At 40.3% G+C, this 17,938-nt stretch overlaps 1 protein-coding gene across 5 annotated transcripts in view; it reads left to right on the top strand.

Moving 5' to 3' along the window:
• The window catches only part of olf413 (DBH like monooxygenase olf413), a 945,383-nt gene that overhangs the window by 126,652 nt on the left and 800,793 nt on the right, over window positions 1–17,938 (top strand). Inside the window, exon 2 of one of the 5 annotated variants that reach the window (XM_067787441.1) lies at window positions 7,445–7,631. The exons of the other annotated variants lie outside the window; for them this stretch is intronic. The gene's annotated coding sequence lies outside the window, so the exon portion shown is untranslated. The remainder of the gene's footprint in view (window positions 1–7,444; window positions 7,632–17,938) is intronic. 5 annotated transcript variants of the gene reach the window in all.

The raw sequence follows: 17,938 nt of genomic DNA, 5'->3' as shown, positions 1-17,938 counted from the left end.
ACACACGATTTTTGTTTTTTTGAAATAACTTTTTAACAAAAGGTGGACAAAAGAAAATTTTTCCTGGACAAACGATGGGCAAACGACGGACATACGATTCAGCACAATAAAGCGAAACAAACATTTTTTTGGGTTTTTTCGAAAAAAAATTGTTGTTATAACTTTTTAACAAAAGGTGAACAAACGAAAATTTTTCCTGGACAAACGTGGACAAACGTGGACAAACGATGGACAAACGAATGGCATTTGGTTTTTTTAAATACTCGTAAATGGAGGTGCCAACTTCACACACGATTTTTGTGTTCTTGAAATAACTTTTTAACAAAAGGTGGACAAACGAAAATTTTTCCTGGACAAACGATGGGCAAACGACGGATATACGATTTAGCACAATAAAGCGAAACAAAAATTTTTTTGGGTTTTTTCGAAAAAGAAAAAAAAATTTTGTTATAACTTTTTAACAAAAGGTGGACAAACGAAAATTTTTCCTGGACAAATGATAGACAAATGAATGGCATTTGGTTTTTTTAATTACTCGTAAATGGAGGTGCCAACTTCACACACGATTTTTGTTTTTTTGAAATAACTTTTTAAAAAAAGGTGGACAAACGAAAATTTTTCCTGGACAATCGTGGACAAACGATGGACAAACGAATGGCATTTGGTTTTTTTAATTACTCGTAAATGGAGGTGCCAACTTCACACATGATTTTTGTTTTTTTGAAATAACTTTTTAAAGAAAGGTGGACAAACAAAATTTTTTCCCGGACAAACCTGAACAAACGATGGGCAAACGATGGACATACGATTTAGCACAATAAAGCGAAACAAAAAATTTGTTGGGGTTTTTCGAAAAAAAATGTTTTTGTTATAACTTTTTAACAAAAGGTGAACAAACGAACATTTTTCCTGGACAAACGTGGACAAACGATGGAAAAATGAATGGCATTTGGTTTTTTTAAGTACTCGCGAATGGAGGTGCCAACTTCACACATGATTTTTTTTTTTTGAAATAACTGTTTAACAAAAGGTGGACAAAAGAATATTTTCCTGGACAAACGATTGGCAAACGATGGGCAAACGACGGACATACAATGTAGCACAATAAAGCGAAACAAACAATGTTTTGGGTTTTTTTCGAAAAAAAAATATTTTTTTATAACTTTTTGACAAAAGTTGGACAAACGAAAATTTTTCCTGGACAATCGTGGACAAACGATGGACAAACGAATGGCATTTAGTTTTTTTAATTACTGGTAAATGGAGGTGCCAACTTCACACACGATTTTTGTTTTTTTTAAATAACTTTTTAACAAAAGGTGGACAAACGAAAATTTTTCCTGCTGAACAAACATGGACAAACGATGGGCAAACGACGGACATATGAATTAGCACAATAAAGCGAAACAAAATTTTTTTTGGGTTTTTTCGAAAAAAAATTTTTGTTATAACTTTTTAACAAAAGGTGAACAAACGAAAATTTTTCCTGGACAAACGATGGACAAACGAATGGCATTTGGTTTTTTTAATTACTCGGAAATGCAGGTGCCAACTTCACACACGATTTTTGTTTTTTTGAAATAACTTTTAACAAAATGTGGCCAAATGAATATTTTTCCTGGACAAACATGGACAAACGATGGGCAAACGACGGACATACGATTTAGCACAATAAAGCGAAACAAAAATTTTTTTGGGTTTTTTCAAAAAAAAAATTTTTTTGTTATAACTTTTTAACAAAAGGTGGACAAACGAAAATTTTTCCTGGACAATCGTGGACAAACGATGGACAAACGAGTGGCATTTGGTTTTTTTAATTACTCGTAAATGGAGGTGCCAACTTCACACACGATTTTTGTTTTTTTTTAAATAACTTTTTAACAAAAGGTGGACAAACGAAAATTTTTCCTGGACAAACAAGGACAAACGATGGGCAGACGACGGACATACAATGTAGCACAATAAAGCGAAACAAAAAATTTTTTCAGTTTTTTCGAAAAAAAAAAAATATTTTTGTTATAACTTTTTATCAAAAGGTGGACAACCGAAAATTTTTCCTGTACAATCGTGGACAAACGATGGACAAACGAGTGGCATTTGGTTTTTTTAATTACTCGTAAATGGAGGTGCCAACTTCACACACGATTTTTGTTCGGCCGGGGTGCGTGTGCTCCTGGAGGTAGGTGGGCGCACCGGGGTCGATCTCAGTGGGAATAGGTGTATGGAATATAAAATAAGCAAATAGACGAGATTTCTCGTTATAATATATGTGGTTTATTGTATAACTATATGAATTAGTTGGTTACAATATTACCTGAATTTATTGTGATCAGAACGGCAGAGATCGTTGGCGGCAGATGCGTGCTGTACGGCTGTTGAAATCCAAGAGGCCGGTTGTATTGAAAGCTACAACCGTTGACCCGCAAAATCCTCCGTTTTGGAAGGGGAAAGCACCCACACATCAACCCCGACATGCATATGCGTGAGTGCTGACAAAAAGCACACATACGCGTGCATGTACATGCATGCACATGCATGTGGCGGTGATGCTGTGGGTGGTTATACATTAAAACGAGTATCGAGTATCGATTTGCAGAGTTGCATTGGGGGGATGCAATCAGATGCGGAAACGTTAGGTATTCTGCCTAAACATGCCGGCCCCCCCTTGCGATACGCAACATCGTTTTACCCCCACCGATCTCCGACCGCTGAAAAGCAACGAGAAAAACGTTTGCATTAAAACTAAACTTAACCTAAATTGCGTATTTCGCCAGCGTCGCGGGTGACCGGGAGTCCTGCCCGACTTGCGCAACATGCCACCTAAGCTAGGATGAAAAATAAACATTAGAAGTGGAGGAAAGTGAATATTTCTTGCCTTTGGTTATACATAATTCTTAGATATTAATAGAATCCATGAAGTGATATGACGTAGAAGGTCCATCGTGCTGGACGAAGAGGCCGAGGTCTCCGTTCCAGACAGGCAAAAACATTTTTTTTTTGTTGGACGGAGAGGCCGCGGTCTCCGTTTCAGATTCGCATTATTTTTGTTTGGTTGGACGAAGAGGCCGAAGTCTCCGTTCCAGACTCGCATTATTTTTGTTTAGGTTTTTCTGGGCTGGACGAAGAGGCCGAGGTCTCCGTTCCAGCGTCTAGTGTATCGTGTCGCTCTCGCGGCGACTGGCCTTTTTTTTTGTTGGATGAGGTGTAGCATCTTTTGAGGTGCCAGGGCGAGTGACCGTGAGGTTGGTTGGGTGAAACGGCGGTGTTTTATTACAAAACGTATGTTAAAAGAGGTGAGTTCGTACTTAAATTCGAAAGTGTACCAACTGCCGGTGCTTGCATGCAGATTGGCGATGCGTTCTCAACGATGCGTTCTATCTGCACGTACCATTTTGAGATAGCATGCAACCCTGTCGTGTATTTATTGGTTAGCTGACAGCTGGTATGGTGAATTTGTGGTGTGCGAGTATATATATACATATATGTATTTGCTTGCCCTTGAAAAAAAACTAGGTCACTGGGGCAGTAGCACACTAGGCCGGTAGAAACAGTTGGCTTTTTTTTCAATTTCGGGATTTTGTTATGTCGGGATTCTTTACTTTCGGGACTCGGATGGTTTTTGCACCGAGCCTTTATAATGACCTTTTGTGATATTTGTTGTTGAAAAACAACAAGTCCTGCCCCCAGCCAGAAAACAGTACCCAAAAAACGGACAAGGTAAAAAGAGACGACAACAAATTTCTTTGTTAAAAAAAATGTGAAATTTTTGTGCAAGGAGAGGTTTTTTTTTTGTTTTGTTTCCCCCTTTTTTTGAGTTCCTTTGTTGTGTATGACTAGTTGTTACTGCATGAGACGCCCACATGAGTAAAAATACAAAAACGCGTCAGTCCCGATTGTGATGTTTTGCGGTTTTCGGTACTGATTTTGTCTATTTAGTGTTCGGTATCCGCCCTTAGTCTGACAGCACTAATGAGGCTGCCGTTGTTATGTTGCGTGGGTTGCCATCTCGTGGAAAATTATGGTGTTTGTGGATTATACACGCAAAAGTTATGTGTGACGTGTGCTTATAAGGGTTTATGGCAGCCCTGACTCCTTTACGCTATAGACGCTTAACCGGGACTTTAAGGACCCGTTACTGGAAGGTTGTGGTGAGTACTTGCCTTCTACTTCTTTGTCAATATTTAAGCAACAACCGACGTGGAAGGACGTAAGTAGGAGCTACTTATAACGCATTTGAGTATTTGTCCTAATGGTTCTTTTCCTTTTTTTTTTTGTTTCAGATGGAACCGAGGCAATTGCTCATAGTAAGGTTGGAAACTGGGGATGAGGAGCCCATACACATCGTGACGGATGTCCGATATCCTGAGCGGCGGAGGGGCTCCTATATTTGCCACGCGCCGGACGAGCTGGTACAGCAGGCGGTGGCGGAAGGGTTGAGGCGCGTGAACCCCAGTGTCCTCAGAGCTCTGCGGACGCCTCTTGCGGTTCACCTGCGTGGGAACACTAACGAGTGGTACAGGAGGTTTTATGCGAGCCTCGAGGGCATATTGTGGTGGCGGCGGCCAACCCACGGTGCGTTCCAATGCCGTGTGTGCGCCCGCACTATGACCACCGTTTCGAGTTTGGTAGCCCACTTAAATGGGCATATGGGATTGCTTCCGTTTCGGTGCTGGGATTGCCCGAAGCGGTATGCTTCGTCCGCTTCATTGTCCCTGCACCGAACTCGGATGCATTAGATCGTTAAATGAGCGTGGAGATGTGAGCATTTTGGTTTCAATTTGATTTGGTTTTGTTTTTATTTTCATGGAGTGGATTTGTGTTATTAGTTTAAAAAAAATAAATTTTCAAAAAAATATTGTCGATCTTGGGTTTGTTTTTTTTTTTTTTTTTTTTTTTGGAAGAACCGTTCGGGGTCGAGTTAGCGAGCATGGTAACTCTTTTCGTTTCTCGTTCCAATATCAACAGGTATATGCGATGATGGTCGTGGTGAATTTGTCAAAACGGTACGTGACGTGAAAAAAAAACTATGACATTTCCATTGAAAAAACGCATGCGGTAAGTATGGTGTAGATTAGACTTTATATTTAATTTCATTGTCACATTTTATTTCCTTTTATTAATTAAATTGTCTTTTCTCTTCTTATTTTTTCAGGTGAATGGCGGTGGCGTTGCATTTATTGCCACAACACGCAGCATAAATGGCGCATTCCAAGGAGTACACTGTCCGGCAATGACAAATCTGACTCATCTGTATTGGACCATTTTTTGCCGGCCATATGTTCATGTACATTTTGTATGAGGTAGCCAATTACCTATTTGCTTGTAAATGTATTAGACTAACACAAATTTTTGCACGAAAATCCGGTATAAAATCATTGGGTATAATACAAAAGAATATCAATTCCAAATCATTTTCTCGCTGCGTTTCCAGTTCCAGCGCAGTGTGTTCTCGTAAACAACGCAATAATAGGGCATATGATTTATTAAAGATTAGCAAATCCATACAGAGGTTGAGATCTTCGAGTGTAAAATTCTGTAAGCACTATCCATAGCTTCAAGAGCGATAGCATGTTTGGACATACCATGGAAATGGTGGGGAACAGACTTGGCAACCTGTGAACATAAGTCTGTTTCTGGAGATGGTATATGTGGTATCATATGCAAATGAGTCAGCATGGCATTATGTGTTTCACCCATCTCTTCGAGCATAAGTGCTTTACGTAAACGTAAATCATAATCTTTCGGATTTGCCTTAATAGCTTTGGTATAAAGTGCGCGCGCGCGTTGCGCATTGCCCCTTGATATATGTACGTCGGCTATACGTATCCATTGATCACGATCATGTGGGTCTAAATGAGCAGCAATTGCTAGAAAATATAGATGCTTATCTGTATCTCTCGACTTTATCTACATCATCCTCTTCATCACCCGGCTCAAGTTTGGTAAAATGTTCTGGGAAGTCAACTTCACCACGTAAGAAACGTTTGATCAGAGCAGCTTCACCTTCGCTAAGTATTGTGGTAGCACTGCCTGATGGTTCCAAATTACCATCATTGATATTGCTTGCGGTTGGTGTGCTTTGAGATGTGATAATATCCAGCACTTTTATCGGCTCAGTTTCTGTAACTTCCAAAAGCTCTGATTCGGCCACATCGTTGGTAGATATCTCTTCAATTAAGAAGTCGCTTTTTTTTGCATTTTGTGTGGTTAGACTTTATCGATAGACTTATTGAAATCAAGCTAAATCTAAATTTTTATTTTATAATTTAAGAAAAAAAAAATGAGTTAAGAAGTTTTGCAACCCAGGCATTTTTTTTCTTTTTTTTGTATATAGTTCGTTGAGCAATGGAAAGGAGCACATATATTTTTGGTAAAATAAAAATGCTGCAAAATGACGAGGAGTTAAATGTACAGCATTATGAAACTATTGTGAACGAAATAAAGAAAACGTATGTAACAACACGTTGATCTGAAATTGCTATAAAACAGGCTGATTTGGTGCAACAATAAAAACTGATGAAAGAATTTTTTTTTTTTTTATCGTGGCGAATTATATTTGGAGTTTTTGCGCCTGACCTACATTATTGGCAAAGATGAATATAATGAGAATAAAGTACATGACTTTGTGAAAGCTTTCGAATCAGCAGCCCATGGCGTTGGGGTGTCGGATGATTTGGAACGTTTCTCATTGAGTATTGTTAACCGCTTATTCGGGGTACTAACGCCAAAGAATTGGAACATAACTACTTGCAGTATATGCAATTAAGTTATAAAATCAATTGGCCACTCCATTTATTATTTACGCCCACGGTGATAGAGCACTGTAACGTATTATTTCGATTTTTGCTCTTGATAAAAGGACTCAATTTGAATTGCATATGATATGGAACAATAATATACGTTGTTCAAAGATGAATACACCTGGGAGCACGAAATTGACAAATCTCTTAAATCAACTAATGTTTGTCATTGACAACTTGCAGTATTATACACAAGTCGATGTATTAGAAAGCTAATTTAGATTTTGAGATTTTAGATTTTGAGGAAATTCAGAAGGCACATAGCATATTTTTGGCCAATACACTTGCAGTTTGTTTTCTACTAACAAATGAAGAAACAATGAAGCTCTCTTAAATCAATTTATTATCTCGCAGTCGAATAATCCAATTTATAATATTTTAATTGATGTTTTCAATTTATGCGATAACATTGGCATGATTTTGGGGCAGGAATCAAAAATGTGGTTTCTCAACCAACTTCAGTAACAGGAGCTCATTGGTAGTATAATTGTAGTCTAAAATATCGCCGGTGAAAGCTCCAACCAACCATTCCATAGTGGAAAACGTTTTATATGTGATTTGAGCTTTCATAGATGATGTAAACGTATTTACATAAATGAAGATGTGCAATGGAAAACTTCATATTTCCTTTTCAATAAATTTAGGTGTCATTAGCTTCCCGGTAAAATACGTGACGCTTATATGCCTCCACAATTCCTTGCGGACGTTATGAAACCAATGAAAATGGATGAGATCAAGGATCCGGAAGTACCCAATTTATCTGGTGGTGCACTGGAACGAGTTACACATCCATTCACGAAACGCAGCTATCAGTCAATGAACAAAGAGAGGGTGAGTTTAAATCAATTACTAGAGGTTTGTTCTTCGATGAGCAATCTGGACGGGTTACTTGTACGAAGTAGGGAAACGGGGAATAATTCAATCCCCTTCAGTGAAATTGTAGTAGACAAGTATCTTAGGTAGTTAAAAATTTAATGGGCCGAACGACCAGGTAGTATATTAGTAGTGATAATAAATTTGTAAATGCCAAAGGTTTTGGGGAAATAATTCATTTTTCTACTAAATATTTCGTGAATTGATAAAGTCATATTGGTTTTGTCAGTCTTTCAGAAATGGTTTGAAGAATGCCGTACGTTAGAATTTTATACGAAAATACACTATCTCAAAATTTGCTTCGAAAACTTCCTATTTCAGCATAAGTTCAGTGCATTTTGACATAAGGGAAGTTAAGTTAATGAAACGCATTCGGAGATACGGCGTTCCTCAACCCAGTTCTGAAATAGGACGTTTTTGTGCTACTCCTGCAATGGGAATTTTTGTTTTTTTTTTTTTCGAAAAATATTTTGTGATAGAGCGATACTCTACGCAGCAGCCGCAATGAACTGACAAAAAAATAAAAGAAAATGACTTATTGCCTTAGAACTCTGTATTCCGACCCTAACTTGGACAGAAGAGTCCAACTTCTGTGCCCTCCTGCTAAACAAGGAGTATTCACCCGTTTATGCAGAAATCTCGGAAAGCTCTTGTCCTTTTAAGTCTTCATGGAAGCGTTCCGGATAAACCGTTAATTTAGAATATTCGGATTGACATAATTCTCATAATTTCTCAAAATATAAAAAATTTAAAAACTGCTAATATCTGGGACAGATGGGTTTTTTCTCATCTGCGTTAGGCGTGCAACGGGCCTCATTGCGCGCCAACGAGTGCAAAGGTTTTCTGTGGCAAAAGGGTTCGCCCTTCTGCGGTAGGCTTTCTGGTGTCCTCGTTATGGGATAACGAGTGAGTGGTATGGTTTCTGGTGTCCTCGCTCAGGGTGTGCGAGTAAATTTGGGGATTTTCTGGTGTCCTCGCTCGGGGTGAGCGAGTGAACTTGGGGATTTTCTGGTGTCATCGCTCTGGGTGAGCGAGTGAATTGTGGGGTTTTCTGTTCAGGGGGCTCCCGGTTAGTATTGTTAAAAAAACATAGAAAAAATGCTTTTTGTTTGCGAGCTTTTGGTAAGCTCTCCCGTGTCCTCGTGCATCTCGCTCCCTTTCCCCACTGCCCACCAGTAGTCAGGTGTAGGATTCCCTCCGGTAGACTCGACACGAGACCGGGGGTAGAGAACAAAAAAAAGAAGATGTAGGATCGCCCTCCGGTAGACTCGCACCATCACGAGACCGGGGGGTTGATTATAATTCGGTCCTCGGGAGAGACACAAGCCTAGGGATAGCGGGGCATCACGGCGCGTGGTTGAACGCGTCTTTATGTCCCGCGCTCCCTTTCCCCATTGCCATCGCGTAGTACGTTTTGAATTCCCCTCCGGTAGACTCGCACCATCATGAGACCGGGGGGTTGATTATAATATATGGCTCGGGAGAAACGCAGGCTTAGGGATAGAGAGACACGAAGACGCGGGTTCCTTAATTTGCTTTCTATGCTATAACCACCGTAGGCCTCTGATTTTAGGTAGCTGGAGGAAAAAGAGTTTTGGTTTTTAGGGTTTTGTAAGGCGGACTTTGGCCCCTTATATTTAATCCTCCTTGTCGTAGGACGGAAGGAGTACCAATTTCGTAATTGGTCTAGTGGTTTGCCCCTTGTTTGTATGAACGTCAACAACACGCACACGGTTATCAGAGCCTGGGTGTGTGTTGACGATTCTCCCCATTCTCCACTCGTTGGGTTGGAGGTTGTCCTATTTGATAACAACTAGGTCTCCGGGTTTTAGATTAGGTTGTGGATGTTTCCACTTGTATCGTTTCTGGATCTCGGTGAGATATTCGGTTTTCCATCGCTTGCAGAAAGTATGATGGAGGGCTTTGATTTTCTGCCACCGATTGATCATCGAGGCAGGGCTCTCACTCGCATCCGGCTCTGGCGGAGCCAGTAGATGGCTGCCAGTGAGGAAATGTCCTGGGGTGAGCGGCTCTAGGTCCGTCGGGTCATTGGACGCCGGGCTGAGCGGCCGCGAGTTCAGGCATGCCTCGATGCGGCACAAGAGGGTATGGAATTCCTCGAAGGTGAATTTGTGTGGTGAGGCTATCTTTTTGAAATGGCTTTTGAAGCTTTTCACTCCAGCCTCCCACAGCCCTCCCATATGGGGAGCGCCCGCAGGGATGAAATGCCAAGTGAGTGATTGGTGGCTGTACTTCGAGACAGCATTGTCTCGGGCTTGTGAAATGAAAGTTTTGAATTCCGATCGTAGGGATCGTGAAGCTCCGACAAAGTTTGTACCGTTGTCGAAGTAGACGTTTTTGTGACATCCGCGTCTAGATATAAAACGGGCAAAAGCCGCAAGAAATGATGGGGTGCTGAGGTCAGTAGTGGCCTCCAGATGAATCGCTCGTGTGAAAAAACACACGAAAAGGCAGACATAGCCTTTGGATAGTCGACACCCTCTGCCGCGGTAACTTTTAATGTCGAAGGGTCCGGCGAAGTCGACTCCAGTATTCGTGAATGCACGGCTGAGTGTCGTGCGTTCACGAGGGAGAATACTCATACGTTGGGTCTGAGCACGCTTTCGGTGTATCGTGCAAACTTTGCAATTATGAATTGTTTCCCTAATCATGGTTTTGATGTTAGGTATCCAGTATTGGGTGCGTATCAGACGCAACATGATTTGATTTTCCCCATGCAGACTTTGTTGATGAAACATTAGGACTGTAAGACGGGATAACCTGCAGTTGTATGGGAGGAGGATTGGGTGGCGTTCATTAAAATCTAAGTCCTTTGACGCCCCGAGTCGCCCTCCTACCCGAATGATGCCATCTTGGTCTAAGTAGGGATTAAGTGAGAGTATTGCACTTTTCCCTCCAATTGGTTTTCCGGCCTTTAGATCATTATATTCGGAACTATAATGTTGTTTCTGATAGATTTTAATTAAGAGTTGGGTTACTGATTTGATTTCATCAGGAGAGATTAACGGTGACTTGGCCTGAAATGCTTTTTTTTGTTTTGGGGTGAGTTCTTCGGTAGAACCTCATAACGTATGAGAGCACCCGTAAAGCCCTAGGTAGGTCTGAAAACCGTTGGAGAACATCGGTAGTATTTACTGTTGTTGTTGCGCAGGTCTTCGCCCTCTTTTCTTCTACGGAGGTGATGTAGTCACTTTCTTGTGCTGGCCATTGGGAAGTGTCTTCTTGCAGCCAAGAAGGTCCCTGCCACCATAACGAATTGTTGACCAATTCAGACGCCGGTAATCCTCTGCTACCTAAATCTGCTGGGTTAGACTCTGAGTTCACGTGCAACCAGTCCTTATTTCCGACCGTGTCGATGATCTTGGTGATACGATGTGCGACGAAAGTGGACCAGGAGCAGGGCGGTTTCCTTATCCATGCGAGGACGATCGTTGAATCCGTCCACAGGTGAATTCTCACTGGCCCCAATTTAAGGTTCCTGAAAATTGATTCGGCGATTTCCGCTAACAGCACGGCTCCGCAAAGTTCTAATCGTGGAAGAGAAAGAGTTTTCACTGGGGCTACTCGGGTTTTGGCTAGGAGTAGGTTTGTGCAGACATTATCATCCGTTTTGACACGCATGTAAATGACTGCTGCATAAGCCTTCTCGGATGCGTCACAAAATCCATGGATCTCGATGTCGGTTCCTGGAGAAAAGTTGACCCATCTAGATATCCTGATTTTATCGATTTCAAGGTATTGGTCGGTGAAGGTTTTCCATCGTTCCAGCGTACTGGTAGATACTGGTTCGTCCCAAGCGGTGCCTTCCAACCAAATACTCTGCATGAGTATTTTTGCCACAATGACCATTGGTGCCAGCCATCCCAAGGGATCGAAAAATTTGGCGATTGCTGATAGTATCGCTCTCTTCGTAATGTTTTCCGTTGTCCAGCGTCCCTGCTTTAAAATAAAATAAATCGGAGAGGGCATTCCATCGAATGCCTAACGCTTTAACTGAACTGGTATTCGAATGCCAGGAAGTTTTCATTGAGCAGGTCTGCTTTGGGGATGTCCCTTAGAATGTCCTCTGAATTGGATGTCCATTTGCGAAGTGGAAAGCCCGCTGAGTGTAGGACTTGACGAATTTCATCTCTGGCTTTAATAGTCGATGTGATCGTATGTCCACCCGCTAACACGTCATCTACATAGGAGCGTTCTTATCGCGAGATATGGAGCGCAATTCACTCCGAAGGTAACCGTCTTTAATTCGTAAAGACTAATAGGGTCATTCGGGGAAGTGCGATGCACAATACGTTGAAATTTGGTGTGATTTTCGTTCACCCAAATTTGTCGATACATCTTTTCGATGTCGCTATTGAAGACGAAACGGTATAGTCTCCATCGTAAGATAAGGATGGGTAGATCGGTTTGTAGAACTGGGCCTGGGAGGAGAATATCGTTTAGGCTATTACCGTTGGCCGTAGGGCTCGAGGCATTGAATACTACGCGTACCTTTGTGGTGGTACTTTCCGCTTTAATAACGGCGTGGTGGGGCAGGAAGTAATGATCCGAATCGTCGGATGGCATATTTCTTTTCAAGTTTTCCATATGTCCGAGCGTTTCATATTCTGACAACACCCGAACATATTCCTTACCTAAATCTGGTTTTTTTTAGCCGCCCCTCATTTCGGAAGAATTGAGAGCATGCACGCTTCAGGGATGGTCCTAAGTTAATATTGTTAGGGTAATCCTGCCGGAATGGTAGTGACACGGTGTACCTTCCATTCTCACTTCGCTGCGTTGTTTCTTTAAATAGTTGTTCGCAGTACCTTTCATCTTCATTTAATATTTTATTTTTGGGTACATTTTCTACCTCCCAGAAAGTTTTGAGTTGGTTGTCTAACGCAACCTCGTTGTAGAAAGACATAATGCTCTTCGTTGGATTAGGTGATTCGATACGACCGGTCAGTATCCAACCGAACACTGTCTCTTGGGCTAAGAGTGTGTTTAGCACATTCTTTTTTATACCGTTCATTATAATTTGGGGATATATGTCTCCGCCAAGTATGAGGTCTACGTCTTCGTTGACGTAGAACCTCTTGTCTACCAAAACCAAGTCTGGGAATGCCTGCATAGTCATTGCGTTGATATGGCAGGATGGAAGATTCCCAGTGAGTTTCGCTAGAACTAGTACGTGTGTAGTCAGGCTGAAGCAGGGATCCACTGGTGAACGTAGTTCGATGTTGGATGCTTCTTTCACCTGAGCTGACACCGCATTTGTGATGCCTGAAACATGGGCATGCATTTTCCTCGCTGGCAAATTGATTCTGCGTTTCAGTCTTTCAGTTAGAAAGGAACATTCAGACCCAGAATCAATTAATGCCCGCGCGGAGAAGTCGGTACCATTATGGTGAATGTGTACGCGAGCAGTTCCTAATAGCACGCCTGTGCTGGAATTGGCATGGCAGGATTTGACATTCTGATTCGCAGAGGAAGGTGGTTGTCCCGATTCCTGTCTTTTCCTTGCCTGTGCCGAAGTTGATGGGACATTATCCGCATCTTTGAAGGGATTTCGTACCGCCGGTTGCTGAAGTGTGTCCGCATGCAGGAGCGTGTGGTGACGAGAGTGGCATTTGGAACAGTTGTATGAACTGGTGCACCTCGTCACTGTGTGTCCTGGGGATAAACAATTCAGGCAGCCATTTGTGGATTTGACGAATTTAATCCTTTCTACCGGGTTTAGATCGCAAAAACGTGAACAGTTGCGTAATCTGTGCTCCGTAGATTTGCACATTTTACACATTGATTTTGTTGTTTGCTTGGTTACTTTGGTTTGAAAAGCACCAAGTGTTTTGTAGGGTTTTCCGTCGACTGGCGCGACGTGTTTGATTTTTGCACTTTAGAAGTGGCATTCCCTGTAAAACCAGACACAGTTTCAAGTGTCTGGAAACGATTTGACAAGAATTTGTCCATATCCTCCCACTTGGATATGTCCGTCTTGTGGTCAATGCTCTGCTCCCATAGAGCCAACGTATTTTCAGGTAATTTTGTCGAACATAAATAGGTAATAATCGCATCCCAATTTGAAACATCGATCTGATGTGTTTTTAAAGATGCCAAGCAATTATTTATGTCGCGCTGTAAGGTTTTGATAGAGCTGCCGCACTCGCTATCTATCTTTTTTAGATTAAACAAAATTTGTAGTTGTGAGTTTACGAGAATCCGTTTATTCTCGTATCTCTCACATAGATTCTTCCAGGCTGTTTCGAAGCCCTCATTTGTCAAGGGACATTTTTTGACAATGTCCTTTGCCTCACCTTGGGTTTTTTGGTTAAGGTGGAACAACTTTTCTACCGGGCTTAGGCGACTGTTGTTTTTGTAGATGACCGTGAACAGGTCACGAAACGTTGGCCAAGATAGGTAGTCGCCCTTGAATACCTCAGTATCGCAAGCTGGCAGGCGGATACTGTGTTCGCGCGCGCGTTCTCCCTCAGGTTTGACTGCCCTATCCTTTTCCTCCTTCAATTTGGCTGAAGTTCAGCCATGTTCGACATGCATCTCAGGAATACGGCATATGCCGCTTTATGCTTGATCTTGACCGCTTCAATTTTCTTTGCGTCGAGCGTGTCAGAGCCAAGCAACTCCTCTAGGGCGTTCTCTGCTTTTTCCCACTTAGCTTGCAACTCTTTTTGCTGTATTGTAAGAGTGTGTACAGTATGCAGGCCGCATTGATATCATTGAAATCGGCCTCGAATTCGATTAATCGATCGGCCAATCTAATGTAAGAGTCCATGTTCATGGTTGAAAAGTGTAAAGCGAATTAATCAAGGGATATAAAACTTGAAAACCTGAGCGAATCACCCAACCAACAACTATTAAATTACGCAGAATTGATTATTACTTTTAATTTGTTTATTTTTGTCTGACTTTGCAGGTTATTTGTGCTGTAAAACAGGGATCAGGGGGAAGCGACACAAATGACACTTCCAAGTTAAATTGTATTGTATAATAAGTGCGCGCGCTGGTATGAACTCGACGAAAAGTGTAAAAACGTGTAATAAATCTTGTGCGAAAATTTATTAAGAAACTAGTGAAATTAAAGTGATGCAAAAAGAAAATTTAAATCGAATGGCGTGAAATTTTCTGTGAAAGTGAGGTTATGTGTACCTCTTCCTTGTGCTGTGTCCGGAGAGCCTTACCGCTGGTGGGGGGACAGGCCAGATAGTCACAAGGAATTAAAAGCGTTAATGTTACGCGTTTGGACTTCTCCTTCTTTTCGTCACTAATTTTTTTTACACTTTTCGCACTTAATACCAAATCACTACGCGTATGGCACTGAGAATATTTATTTTTTAGACTGTTTTATTTATTTTTTTTTTATAACCAAAAAAATTGTGGCAAGAAATATTGCACTTACTTTGTGGCTGTTTGCTGTTCTGGTGATTATGTGGCAAGTAGCTTGTGTACTGCAGTGGCTTCCGCTGGCTGTCGCTTGCTCAGTGTTTTGACGCTGGTATTAAATAATAGACTTTTTGTTGGTGAGCAAAATACTTTTCCTGATGAATTTTTGTGAGGAATTCTTAAAATGTGTGCGGTCAGCTATGATGCTTTGTTGTGGACTGTAATTTAGGTGCACTTTCCAATTCCTGGTGAAGATGGACCAAATGTTCGGCCGGGGTGCGTGTGCTCCTGGAGGTAGGTGGGCGCACCGGGGTCGATCTCAGTGGGAATAGGTGTATGGAATAGAAAATAATCAAATAGACGAGATTTCTCGTTATAATATATGTGGTTTATTGTATAACTATATGAATTAGTTGGTTACAATATTACCTGAATTTATTGTGATCAGAACGGCAGAGATCGTTGGAGGCAGATGCGTGCTGACGGCTGTTGAAATCCAACATGTACATGCATGCACATGCATGTGGCGGTGATGGTGTGGGTGGTTATACATTAAAACGAGTATCGAGTATCGATTTGCAGAGTTGCATTGGGGGGATGCAATCAGATGCGGAAAAGTTAGGTATTCTGCCTAAACAATTTTTGTTTTTTTGAAATAACTTTTTAACAAAAGGTGGACAAACGAAAATTTTTCCTGGACAAACGTGGACAAACGATGGGCAAACGACGGACATACGATTTAGCACAATAAAGCGAATTAAACAATTTTTTGGTTTTTTTTTCGAAAAAAAAAAATTTTTTTGTTATAACTTTTTAACAAAAGGTGAACAAACGAAAATTTTTCCTGGACAATCGTGGACAAACAATGGACAAACGAATGGCATTTGGTTTTTTTAATTACTCGTAAATGGAGGTGCCAACTTCACACACGATTTTTGTTTTTTTGAAATAACTTTTTAACAAAAGGTGGACAAACGAAAATTCTTCCTGGACAAACGTGGACAAACGATGGGCAAACGACGGACATACGATTTAGCACATATAAAGCGAAACAAAAATTTTTTTGGGTTTTTTCGAAAAAAAAATGTTTGTTATAATTTTTTAACAAAAGGTGAACAAACGAAAATTTTTCCTGGACAAACGTGGACAAACGAATGGCATTTGGCTTTTTAATTACCCGGAAATGGAGGTGCCAACTTCACAAACGATTTTTATTTTTTTGAAATAACTTTTTAACAAAAGGTGGATCTCCTGGACAAACATGGACAAACGATGGGCAAACGACGGACATACGATTTAGCACAATAGAGCGAAACAAACAATTTTTTTGGATATTTTTGAAAAAAAAAACAAAAAAAAAATATTTTTGTTATAACTTTTTAACAAAAGGCGGACAAACGAAAATTTTTCCTGGACAAACGTGGACAAACGATGGACAAACGAATGGAATTTGGTTTTTTTAATTACTCGTAAATGGAGGTGCCAACTTCACACACGATTTTTGTTTTTTTTAAATAACTTTTTAACAAAAAGTGGACAAACGAAAATTTTTCCTGGACAAACATGGACAAACGACGGACATACAATGTAGCACAGTAAAGCGAAAGAAATAATTTTTTGGGTTTTTTTCGAAAAAAAAAAAAAATATTTTTGTTATAACTTTTTAACAAAAGGTGGTCAAATGAAAAATTTTCCTGGACAAACATGAACAAACGATGGGCAAACGACGGGCATACGATTTAGCACAATAGAGCGAAACAAACAATTTTTTTTGGATATTTTTGAAAAAAAAAACAAAAAAAAATATTTTTGTTATAACTTTTTAACAAAAGGCGGACAAACGAAAATTTGTCCTGGACAATCATGGACAAACGATGGACAAACGAATGGCATTTGGTTTTTTAATTACTCGTAAATGGAGGTGCCAACTTCACACACGATTTTTGTTTTTTTGAAATAACTTTTTAACAATAGGTGGACAAACGAAAATTTTTCCTGGACAAACATGGACAAACGATGGGCAAACGACGAACATACGATTTAGCACAATAAAGCGAAACAACAATTTTTTTGGGTTTTGGAAAAAAAAAATTTTGTTATAACTTTTTACAAAAGGTGGACAAACGAAAATTTTTCCTGGACAATCCTGGACAAACGATGATCAAACGAATGGCATTTAGTTGTATTTTTGCGATCAGTTCGATTGTGTACTTGTATTTTTTGGTTTTTTTAATTACTCGTAAATGGAGGTGCCAACTTCACACACGATTTTTGTTTTTTTTGAAATAAATTTTTAACAAAAGGTGTACAAACGAAAATTTTTCCTGGACAAACATGAACAAACAATGGGCAAACAACGGACATACGATTTAGCACAATAAAGCGAAAAAAATTTTTTTTTGGGTTTTGGAAAAAAAAATTTTTGTTAAACTTTTTTACAAAAGGTGGACAAACGAAAATTTTTCCTGGACAAACGTGGACAAACGATGGACAAACGAATGGCATTTGGTTTTTTAATTACTCGTAAATGGAGGTGCCAACTTCACACACGATTTTTGTTTTTTTGAAATAACTTTTTAACAAAAGGTGGACAAACGAAAATTTTTCCTGGACAAACATGGACAAACGATGGGCAAACGACGGACATACGATTTAGCACAATAAAGCGAAACAAAAATTTTTTTTGGGTTTTTTCGAAAAAAAAATTTTTTTGTTATAACTTTTTAACAAAAGGTGGACAAACGAAATTTTTTCCTGGACAAACGTGGACGAACGAATGGAATTTGGTTTTTTAATTACTCGGAAATGCAGGTGCCAACTTCACACACGATTTTTGTTTTTTTGAAATAACTTCTTAACGAAAG

The sequence above is a fragment of the Eurosta solidaginis genome, chromosome 5 (genome assembly GCF_040869045.1).
Source record: "Eurosta solidaginis isolate ZX-2024a chromosome 5, ASM4086904v1, whole genome shotgun sequence".
Taxonomy (NCBI): Eukaryota; Metazoa; Arthropoda; class Insecta; order Diptera; family Tephritidae; genus Eurosta; species Eurosta solidaginis.
This window is presented reverse-complemented; position numbering and strand designations above follow the sequence as displayed.